Genomic DNA, 12,588 nt, shown 5'->3' on the forward strand with positions numbered 1-12,588 from the left:
GATGACTAAATCATGCTGTCAAAACCTTGAAATGTAATGTGATCTCCGCAGAGCCTCTCGCGGCCTTGAGTTGAAAGTTCCCTTATTCTATATGTACCTTGAAAGTCTCTTCCTTGAAGGGACCTTCGAGAAATCGCTCTTTTGCCTTGTTTAGTTTGACCTTGGCTTTAGATATTGGTAAATCTCTATTGCCTTAATTGTGATTTGTTTTAGATCAAACGTAGCCAGTTTAACTTTATCTCGAATATTTTTTTTATAATTACTCATTCGCTTGAATGCTGTTAAAATCTGTTAGGCACTCTCATCAAAATTAAGTTTGTTGCAAAAGAATATATGCTTATTCTGAATAGTAAATGAAAGGGCATCATTAATAATAATGATGGTGATATTAATAGTTTGAAAAAAAAAGGAAAGATTATTTTAAATACCTTATAAGCTCACGAGCCTTTCAAGGCTTTTGCTGAAATATAATGCTATTTAGGGGTCAGGCTTTGGACGTGTATTGATCTTCGAGTTTTGTCGGTATTATTATTTCTGTGTTGGTGTATATAAGAATACGTTTGTGCGTGCCGGGTATCCGGGGTGGTGGGGGGTGGGGGTGGTGGCTGCGGAGGAGGTGGAAGGGATCTTATGTGACGACCTTCGAGGTACCGGGAAATAGGTCACACCCCCAATTTCTTTTGGAGAATTTTAACCGGAGTTCCCCCCCCCCTCCCCCCCTCCTCGCCCACTAAGAGAATGGAAAAAGCAGGTCAAATTGTTTAGAGGCGAGAGAAATGCGATTACAAAGTTAGTGGCAGTGGTTAAAAGGTCTTGAGATCTCTGTTAGAAAAGTCTCCAGCAACTTCCTAAAACAATTGCTTATTTAAGATGAATTTATTATAATTAGATGGAGACATTTGGAGGGATTTTATTTTTTAGATAAGTAATCATTTCTAATTCGGTTTTAACTGATCTGAAAATTTATCTTGTTATGGAGGCTCTGAATGCCGTGAGGTAAAAATGATTTTAATTCGTTCAAAATAAAGTCATTTTTATTTTTGATAAATCATCTTCATTATCAGGGCTTTTGCCTGAAGGTTGTTGTTATTATATAACCTTGACAGTCTAATCAAATTTTCCTTTCAGTTCCCATTTATGAGTGCCTCTATTATTTGCCAAATATTGAGGAAGGGGCATCCCGTTGAAGGCTGGTATTCCGAAGGAAGTTTTAATGTTTAGAAAGTTGATATTGCTCATAAAGTTAATATTGCACCGGAAGTTGGTATGACACAGAAAACTGATATTAATTAGAAAGTTGATGTGAAAGTTGTGGTGGCTGTGAAAGCTTCATATACTTGGGAGTTGACCTTGATATTTACTATGGAAAGTTGTTCTGACATCACAATTTAACCCTCCCTAGGTATCACTTTATTGTCAGGCTCTGTAGATGGGATAGTAAAAGCAGGTTTTTTTTGAAGAGAGATGAATGATTTATTCTTAGCTGTGGAATATGAAAAATGTTCTGTAAACTATGTTAGTAGCTGCTATCATGCCTATGATGTACTTTTTTCATCTTAATGTTTTATATTTAATTTTGTTACATAGTTATTAGTTCCTGTATATTTTAGTTTGTAGGACAAGCGCTGGGAAAGGAAGTTTTAATAAAAAAAAAAAAACTGTGTAAGAAAGGTGGAAGGTGTGAAAAATGTAGAGAAATGATGATATGGTCATGGCTTCTTAATTAAAAAGATGGTCTGGTTGCCTGGAGAGAATAGAAGAATACGTAGGTATGTATATCCAATTCGAAAGCCTTGGGAGAGAGGTAGAGATTTTAGAGAGCTCTGGATTGGAGAAATGGCGTATGTGGTGGTAATGAAAGGACTTAAAATTGTAAAAGCGTTAAATTTCCAATAGAACAGAGGTGAGTGGTGCAGTGCGTGCGTGTGTGTGTATGTATGTGTGTGTGTGTGTGTGTGTTTACAACTAGTATAACTGGTACAAATCTTGAAGTTAATACATTATACGTGAATTATAGGGAGATATAGGAAGACTGAAAAAAACCCACAACTGAAATGATCGAATACCACAATACAAAAAGGTCCAAGATTGTTATTCAAACGATACTGAAAGTTCGACTGATCTCGACAATAATTGATTTATAGTTTCAAAGTTTGTTAACCTGACATCGCTCAAGAAACAAGGCGGCTGGAAGCAGCCGAGGAGCTAAATGCCCTTGAGTCACTTCCCCCCTTATTAGATTCTCCGAAGATCCTTCGTTTTATGCAAATTGCCCATCAGGAGGAGGTGAATAAGAATATTTCTCGAGGCTGAATTCCATACAGAAGAGTCTGTTTCTAGGTGATGAAAATAAGTTGTTGGAGTTGTCATAAGGAGGACTTCATGTATATGCATAATTTCATATTCGAATTACAAAGGTTTCAGTGGAAAACGTATCCGAAAAAATTAAGAAATGGAAATGTTGAGAGCTCATTGTATGGTTGCTGTATTTACATGATTTAGGTTAGTGTGACCGGTAGGTTTCTATATATATATGATATATATTATATATATCATGTTTGTGTGTTTATATGGCTCGAAAATAAATTGACATTTAAGAGTCGATATAGAACGCGAAGAGTCTAAATTTATATTTTAGATAAATCTTAACTGCTCTGATGATGTTTCGTCTCGAAAAAGGAAAAAAAGAGCTCATTAACTTTATTTGATTATACCCTATTGAAGCTGTTCGTTAATGGTTTGAGAATAATTATGCTTATGGTAAACTTTGTAAGTGACTTTATTTGAATATTTTTTTATTAGTTTATTTAATTTACTGTCTTTTCTTTCCAGGTGAGTGTACAACAATATTTTTCCTTGGATACATTTTGTAAGTATGTTATTGGGTCTTTACTTCTTCTTTGTTTGCATTTCTGAATATACAGGATTTGGTGTTATGATTTTCATTATCAAGAGATTGCTAATTAGAGAGGTTTAGACACGTCCAATAAGGGATATTTACGATACGAGATCTGATAATATATAATGGACACTTGATGACTCAGAGGGTTAGTGGAATTAGAAATTGATGAATTATTCCCGCGACTACCATTATTGAATTCTTCAATGTAATTCTACGTCTTTCTGTGTTCTCTTCTTCGGTTAATATGGAATATCTTATTTCGTCTTTGTTGCATTCATCCGCTATTTGGTATGGCCTTAGCCTGCCACCTCTGTGGCCGCGATTCGATTCTCGGGCATTTTATTGAGGGGTCAGAAATGTGTATTTCTGGTGATAGAAGTTCACTCTCGACGTGGTTCGGAAGTCACATAAAGCCGTTGGTCCCGTTGCTGAATAACCACTGGTTCCATGCAACGTAAAAACGCCAGAAAAAAAAAACAAATAAGCTATTCGATAGCAGAATCATAATAGCCAGATAGATGAAATGAAAATTTTTTTTATTGAAATTCCTTTTGACTATTTTTCCAGACATCATTGTTTGCACACCTGGACGTCGCTCAGGTTTTTGTAAGTTTTTTATTTATTTATTTATTTTTGAAGATTGAACTGGTCTTGTGCCAGACGGGGCTCTTCTTTCGTGAGTAGACCTTATACCACTTTACTAATGTCTGCTATCAGCTTTCGTACGCAACGCTGATACTGGATTGTTAAACGGGAGAATTGTATATATTCATATTTTTATATGGATATTAAGTTAATGGAATGGAGTTTTGTTTTCAATATATATGTATATATAATAGATGTGCATATACAAACTGATATATATATATATATATATATATATATATACATATACACATAAACACCAATATACACATGAATATATATCTATATATATATATATATATAATAATATACACAATGAAATATATATATGATATATATATATTAATATGCATAATAACATATTAAATGTATACATATATAAATTGCTTTTATATATTTAATAATATATTATATATCATATATATATATATATATATATACATATATAATGTTATAATTATATAAATGCTATATATATGTTATATATATATATATTTCATATATATATACTATATATATATAGTATATATATACTATATATATATATGTATATATATATATATATATATATATTATATATATATATATATGTACAGGTAGTCCCCGTGTTACGACGGGGGTTCCGTACTTGAGACGCGTCGTAGCCGGAACATCATCAAAAATCCTAAGAAACCTTACTTTTAATGCTTTGGGTGCATTGAAAACTATGTAAACTGCATTCTTATGGCATTTTTCATCAAAATACCTTCAAATATTGATTATTTTGCATTTTTGGTGTCATATTTCTTCTCCCAGATGAGCGTTGTAGGCGTCGTAACCCTGGAAATAATGTCTATTGACAAGCGTCGTAACCTCGGAATGTCGTAAGCCGACACCGTCGTAACCCAGGGACTGCCTGTATATATATATATATATATATATATATATATATATATGTGTGTGTGTGTGTGTGTGTGTGTGTGTGTGTGTGTGTGTGAATGCCAGAAGAAATGATTGGTAGCGGGTCAGTACCAAGCACTTTCGCAAGTCTTGTTTAATCACCACACAAGAGAGAGAGAGAGAGAGAGAGAGAGAGAGAGAGAGAGAGAGAGAGAGAGAGAGAGAGATTCTGCTGAAAGATATCTTATAGTTTATGTAGAGTAAGCTCACCTGGTTAGAATATTCTTAGTATTTTTTTTATAGACTATAACAAACTTCTGGGTTGTTCAGTAAAAATAAGGAAAAAAGAGCCATAGCTGATGCCTCCAGACAAAGAGATGGATGGTTGAACAATGAGGTGGGCAGGTAATTGAGAACCTAGCACAATGTGGAGAGGGCCCGCGGAGGGAGAAGGCCAGACCCCCATTTTCGGGTCCTCCATTGTGAAGGGCTTTAAAAGGGCGTTTCAGAGCACTCCTTAAGGACTTGCTCGTGTTAATGTAAGCGCTTGTAACCTGTATACACACACACATACACACACACACACACAACACATATATATAGTAATATATATATATAATATACATATTTATGTATAATATATACGTATATATATATATATATATATATATATATCATATATATTATATATAGTACACATGGTATGGATCGTTGATGACTACCACGAAGTTGTTGCTAGGTCTTTCGACACACGGTCCTATATATATATATATATATATATATATATATATATATATATATATATATATATATATATATATATATATAAATAGGACCGTGTGTCGAAAGACCTAGCAACAACTTCGTGGTAGTCATCAACGTTCCATACCATCGTGATTCAGTTATACACACACAAATATATATATACAGTTGTATGTATATGTGTGCGTTTTGAATAAAATGTAAAGCTTTCAACTGCCAGCTTAACCTTTGTTGTATTAATAATTATTTTTGTTGTGATAGCCTACGTCATACATTTGATATACCATGATTTCCCGAGGGATTTTTGGTCTGAAAATAAAGCAAACACTATCCCAGGTAAAGTAACCCAACATTTTCTCATCTAAGAAATCTTTCAAGTAACTGAGACGACAGCAATCATCACACATATGATGCTAAACTAAAAAGAGGTAAATTGGTTATTCCTTCCGGTTACGAAAAATGATATTCATAAAATTACAAAAATTCGATCGAGGCTCCTACAAAATCATAAGCTTTACTACTAAATGGAGAGAGAAATGATGTATGTCTAACCTTATGAACTCGATTTACTTCAGAAGAACTTTCCCATCTTTTGTGACCGAATGCCATTTAATCAGGGAACCTAAGAAAAAAAAATATATGTGCTCTCTGAAAATAGTGGAAACTTTCTATTTGTACCCTATATATTACTCGATCCAATCAATACCATTTAATACCATTGGGTTGCAAGAGACTCCCGTATAAAATTAGCTTGTTTATCTTCGTCATTTTTCCCGAAAATGTGTCTCTCTTGGATTAAACGTTGTGATACTTCCTAAATAACCTTTTGAAATCACTAGAATTCCGGTTTCTGATAGGTCCCATGTCTCGTGATCTTCTCGGTCCAGCCCTATTTCTTCTACATCTGAATCTCACCAGACATTATCAGCTGACTAGGTTTATAAGTGCAATTCTTTTTTCCTTTCATTTGTCCCCTTCCTTTCCATACTTCATCTACCAACAATTTATTGGATCTCTCATAGATAGTGAACCCTAAGGGTTTTAACCCGGTTTGTATCCACTTTTGCTGCTTGTTTAGTACGAGCCCCGTGGGCATTGCCGTTTAAATATAAACAAAAGACTAAATATCATGAAGATAACGACCCCCACAAACCCTTGTGGGTCACTCTTTGGGGAAGATCCTTATTTTCTGGTGTAGATGACTTAAAAACTTATTAATGTTTCATGTGATTATCTTTTCTTTTGAGGCCTAGGAGTTCATCTGTGAACGTGACAAGAGTGTAGAACTTCCTCTAGTCAACTTTATTATCTTTCAGTATGTAAGAAATATTTTTCGATACTCCAGTTGGCTCTTCCGTCTTTACACTTGCGTTGTATCTACCCTTGAATAAAACAGAGTGCAGATAACTTATGGTATTTCGTACTAATATCCCGTGTGGAACCGTCAACCTTGACCTATTGCGATTACAGTGGAAGCATTTATTTATGGCTTCTCTGCCGTCATGTAATTCCTGACTTGTGACTGTCAAGATGCTTATGGATAATCAATCATCTTGTGAGGTAGGCAAAGTATGTTGCATGATTTCGCGGGTAAGCAATGTGATCACAGATGTTATTTGATAAGATGGCGGTTGAGATTCTTATGCCTTACTTACTAATGAAATACCACAGTGGTAATTCAAAGTTTTGCATAATGATTATCAGATGATTCTGGTCATTTGTTAAATTTTACTCTCATTTTATATTATGCTATATATAAATGTATGAAAGTATAACTGAATCACCAAAATTTGGGACGTGGTGTATATATAAATAAGGACAGAAGCCACGAAGAAAAGTGAAACGAAGGAGTACTGCGAGGCCTTTCGACTCAATGTCCTTTACTCAACAGACTAAGTAAAGGACATTGAGTCGAAAGACCTCGCTGTACTACTCCTTCGTTTCACTTTGCTTCGTGGCTTTTGCCTATATATATATATATATATATATATATATATATATATATATATATATATATACTATGTGTGCCTGTTCTTTAACCAATGTAAGTTTGCTAATAACATCTGAGAGAAGAACCCGAACCTTACCTCTTAAATCTGAATACACATTTCCTGTCATTTGTTAAAAAAAACTTCTGTAGTGCTGTTGGATAACATGTGACTCAGAGGTACTCAAGCAATACATTCCTTCATTGTTTTGAACGAAATTAATCATATACAAAAAGTTGTGAGAACTTTGCCACAGGCGTTTCAAAATATGCCTCCGACATTTTGTTTAGTAAATCCCAGATCTTTCAAAGGAAATTAACCGGAAAACTCAGAAGGGAAACTTGTGCCGTAGAGTTAATAATATAATAATGACTAGCGTTTTTTTCATTAGATTTTTTTTTACCCGAAATCTAATATTTATAAACGCACACGATTCACAGCAGCAGCTTCTCGGCACTTCGTCGGTATATCTCGAAACGTCGGTAGGCGTTGGTTTGTTGATGTCCCCCTAGATCGTCATTTAGTAGACCAGTCGATCAAATCTGACAGGTTGCAAAATTCTCTCTCTCTCTCTCTCTCTCTCTCTCTCTCTCTCTCTCTCTCTCTCTCTCTCTGTGAGAAGCTTAGGAATATCCCGGAGCTGTCCCAAACTGACTGCAGCTCCGAAAAATATTTAAAAGAGACTATTTTGACGAAGATAATAGCCTCCTACCAAAATAAAATATTTTTAGCGGTTACAGATTATAGGTTAAATTGAATTGATAGGATGTGGTTGTTTGTATAAATCCATGTTAATTTAAGAAAATAGTGTTATTTTTGAAGTTTTTAACATTTTCATGGAATAAGGTTAATCGTATCTGATTCCACAGTTCCACAAATACTGTGTGGATTTCGTGAACTTGTAAGTCTACCTATTTCATGTGCCTTTCTTCTTATTTCGAATTATTTTCATTTTTAGACTATAGAATATAGAATGAGGAAAGAGTGGCTGATCATTGTGAAGTGGAAGTCAGAGTAAAAACTTGCAAAAAAAAAAAAAAGTTATATAAGTGAATTTGGTAACAGTAGAGGTACTGCACTTACAAGAGAGTTGCACAGATTGAATATTTTCTGTTAAAACACATTTTGCTCCAATGTGTGGAATTTATAACTCCTCTTTTGATACCTGTTATTGATTACGATATGTCATTTCACATTGTATGCAGACCAGTGTTATGAAAGGTCTTGAGTATTCCGGTTTCATATGTAGAGTTGATTGAAATCATCATTGGACTAAGCAGATGCAAAATTAATGTTGAATTTATAGTAAACAGTTGGTTGCTACTGGAAATATGTCACCTTTGCTGTTTGCTATTCTCATAGATTTTGTAATAAAAAAAAAAGTGGTTGGTGATGTAAGGGAAGATCCAGATTAAAATAACAATAGAACGTGGACAGAATATGCAGATGTTGTCGCAATAGGAAAAATATATGATTGACAGCTTGCAAAATAGAATGCATGATATATTTAGAGATGTGGGTCTGAAGAAACCTTCAATGAGGACGCAGTATGCACAAAGGGATGAAATAACACGAAATGGAGAAAGTATTAATGAGGTTGAATCATTCAGATATCCAGATCGGGCTTTTGAATAAAATTGGGAAGCCAAATGAGCCGATGTTTATGCGAAGGTAAGATTATGCATTTGTCTAGTACGATCTGCATTGGTCTACGGACATGCATCGTTGCATATCAATAAACTATTTTAATGCTCTTGTCGATGTGAGAATAGAAGCTTCAGAAAAATACTTTGCAAATCGGGTGAACTGAATATAAAATTTAGGCCAAAGGCCAAGCGCTGGGACCTATGAGTCACTCATCATTGGAATGGAAATTGACAGAAAAAGGTTTGAAAGGTGTAACAGGAGGGAAACCTCTCAGTTGCACTATGGATCAATTGTCAGAAGAGGGCGGAAATTAAGATGGAAGAAAGCGAATGTGAAAGGAGGTGCAGTAAAAGAAACGAAAGAGGTTGCATCCATGGGCTCGACGGCACGCTGCAAAGAACCTTAAGTAATGCCTACAGTCCACCGCACGAGGTGCACTGGCAGCACTAACATCCCCCTCTAGGGGGGGGCGGGAATCTGATGGCAGGATATAGTGAGAAATGACACCTTAACGAAATGTAGATTTGTAGATGAGGGAAAAGATTACATGATAGTGTCAGCTGGCTCCTGTGGGCGCATTAGAAGAGTTGCAAGACCCAGACTTACTCGGATGGCATTGAAGGGGGATAGAGATGAGTGGAGATTTGTGGACGTGAAAGCACCACCAAAGCATCAGTGGCGGTATTTGGGATGACATTCCTTCCGTCTCTTCACATAAAAAAAATTAATTTGTGAGAACACTATTATCTGAAAATTAGTTACACTTTTGCAGAGAAATGATGTAGTATGTCGATGTGCATTTTGTTTATTCCATTTTTGTTTTTGTTTATGTATTGTTTTTGTTGTATGATAATAATGGATATTTATTTTTCCAATTTTCATGTATCATTGTAATTTTGCGTAATCCTTTCCAGTCCTGTGGATTTTAGATTTACTTATACATCGATGCACTAGCAATGTTATGATTTATTTTAATATCGCATTTTATATGTTCACATTCAAGCAATAATTACCCTATTATGTACTCGTAGTTACCTTTGCCAGGCTCTTGACAAACTGCAAGTCACTTACCCTTGTTCTGTCGGTCTCTTGGAGGTCATTCTAATCAACTCCGGTAAAAAGAAGAAGAAGAAAAAAAGAAACTAACGTATTGGGAGTTTAAATACTGTTAGTTGTTGATGACGTCAAGTGTTCATAGTTAATGTTCATTGGACAATGGTGACTTAATAGTGTTTAGATTTGGTGGTTTCAGTTTGATGGTGATGTATGAAAGGTGCTTGGATTAATAAGTACTGTTCAATACCAGTGACGTCATGGAGTTGGCTTGGTGAGAGAGTAAACGTTAACCTCTTCTCTCTCTCTCTCTCTCTCTCTCTCTCTCTCTCTCTCTCTCTCTCTCTCTCTCTCAATCTGCTAACAAAAAATAAATGCCTAATTGAAAGTACTACGAAGAATGTGTTTGTTGTGGCCCTTTTCTCTCTCTCTCTCTCTCTCTCTCTCTCTCTCTCTCAATCTGCTAACAAAAAATAAATGCCTAATTGAAAGTACTAAGAGGAATGTAGTTTGCTGTGGCCCTTCTCTCTCTCTTCTCTCTCTCTCTCTCTCTCTCTCTCTCTCTCTCTCTCTCTCTCCTCTGATTGATTGAAAGTACTAAGAATGAAAGTACTCCTCAAGCTCTCTCTCTCTCTCTCTCTCTCATGCATGATGTGAAGCTTTAGAACTTATATGTTAAGTGTTAGTTTCCCGTCTGACTGTGCCTGGGAGCAGTGGTGGCCGTGTCGGGCCTTACCATACCTTGGCTGGCCGCTGCACCAGTTGCAGGATGATACCGGTATTTAGCAGAAAGTGAAAAATTGCCTTATATATTATTTCGGCTTAAGGATGGTGTCTCATTGTCTCTCGCGAAGTCGTCGTGTGCTGAGTTCCCCTCCCGATTCATCGACGTGTTCAGTGTTTGTTTAGTGTTGGTTATTGTTTTATTATATAGATGGTGAAGGTTGTACCGAAGTGTTTATAGTAGAAAGAGAAGGTTGACCTGAGGTGTTTACAGAAATATGACAGAAAGCCTCCTCAGTACTTGGTCAGTTATCTTCATTAATGTGAGTATTTTCTTTCGTCTCACTTTGAAGTTTTGATGTGGTCAATTTTAAACAGCGGTCTTTGTTTAGACTACTTAGCCATTTTTATTTGCTATTTTTTTGTCTGTTTCTTAAAAGATGCTAGGATTATCATAATGCGCTATTTGTTTTGATCAGTATTTTTATAAATATCATATGAAAGTTAATTATTGACTTAGGTAATGTTAACTGCTAATTCACGAGACACTCAAAAATCCATTGAACGAAAAACTCCCTCATTTATACATTGAGTCAGCAAAAAACACCGTGAAAAATAACCTGTACTACACAAGTGAATTAGGTTATCCCCTGGTCACGTGGACTTGGTCTCTTTGATTTGAAGTCATCCTTGTTCCTTTTTAAGTGGGATGTTCAGAGGACAGTCTGTTATTCTCTCAGCTCTCGGTTCTTTTGAAATGAATGAGATTATGAGATGAAATGGCAGAAACTTTTATATTAATACTGAAATAAATATGTTATGCTGACCATAACTGATTTTTGTCTGCAAGTGTGCCAGGTCTCTCTCTCTCTCATCTCCTCATCTCTCTCCTCTCTCTCTGCTCTCTCTACTCTATATATATATATTATATATATATATATATATATATATATATATATATATATATATATAGGATATATGTATACTTGAATAAATATTTATACATATATGTACTTTTGTATATATATATAAATATATATACATACATATATACATACATATATGTATGTATAATTGTATATGTATATAAATTGTGTGCATGTTGTGTGTATATTTGTGTATGTTTGTGTCAGCGTGTATTTGCACGCAGTTAAGTCAACTAGTCCAGAATGGACTAGTTCTCCAGCAGGGCCAAAGGTTCTTGAGGCACTGACGGCGGTCGTCATCGTTACGAAACCATCCAGTGTCATTCATCATTCATTGCCGTTCTCATAACTCACTGAGCTGTGCAATACTTTTTTTCAAGTAGCGCAGTACCCACATGGAGGGCAAATGATCTTGTTCCTCTCCTGAGCTGGACTGATTATTTTCTCAAGTGAGGATTCTTCAGGGTCTCTTTTTGCTTGTTAGGTTCGTTTCGCTGTGAGGCCTTCGATATTTTTTTGGCTTTGCGATGCGAGTTTGGTTGAGATATTAAGCTTTTTTTGCATTTCTTGAAATATATGGGATATTTTTTATCCTTCCTCGTTTTTGCCGAGAAATGTACTGTGGTTTATAAACTTCTTTTTTTTCCCTTCCATGAGATTCTATTTTAGTATATGAATTTTTCTTTTTCACATTTTTTTCCATGGGACTTTTTATTTTAAGGAATCGTCGTAATAATTATAACAAGTATGTTGCTTTAGATTAGATTAAGCTGACCGTATGCCAGCACGGGCTCTTGCTCATAAATCTTTCGCCTTTTTATAACAACGAACACGAGCAGCCCGGCACCCAATGTGTGCCCTATGCACTTTCCACCAATTTGACTGTGTTCTGCAGAGGAGGCCGCTGCCATGTTGATGACGTCACTGTGAATTGTGACGTGGTTGCTTGTCTGCATAGACAGCTGAATGCTTTGATATCGTTATGTTGACGAAGCAGACTTTGTTGTTGTCATTGTTATGCTGTGCAATATATCCTAATGGATTACACATAATGCATTAGCGG

At 35.4% G+C, this 12,588-nt stretch overlaps 1 protein-coding gene across 6 annotated transcripts in view; it reads left to right on the forward strand.

The window, feature by feature from the left end:
- The window catches only part of LOC135196308 (sodium-driven chloride bicarbonate exchanger-like), a 564,052-nt gene that overhangs the window by 81,024 nt on the left and 470,440 nt on the right, over positions 1-12,588 (forward strand). For 3 of the 6 annotated variants that reach the window (XM_064223019.1, XM_064223026.1, XM_064223032.1), the window contains exon 1: positions 10,719-10,922. The exons of the other annotated variants lie outside the window; for them this stretch is intronic. The gene's annotated coding sequence lies outside the window, so the exon portion shown is untranslated. Of the gene's footprint in view, positions 1-10,718; positions 10,923-12,588 lie in introns of those variants that run through there. 6 annotated transcript variants of the gene reach the window in all.

Source organism: Macrobrachium nipponense, chromosome 17, assembly GCF_015104395.2.
Source record: "Macrobrachium nipponense isolate FS-2020 chromosome 17, ASM1510439v2, whole genome shotgun sequence".
Classification (NCBI taxonomy): domain Eukaryota; kingdom Metazoa; phylum Arthropoda; class Malacostraca; order Decapoda; family Palaemonidae; genus Macrobrachium; species Macrobrachium nipponense.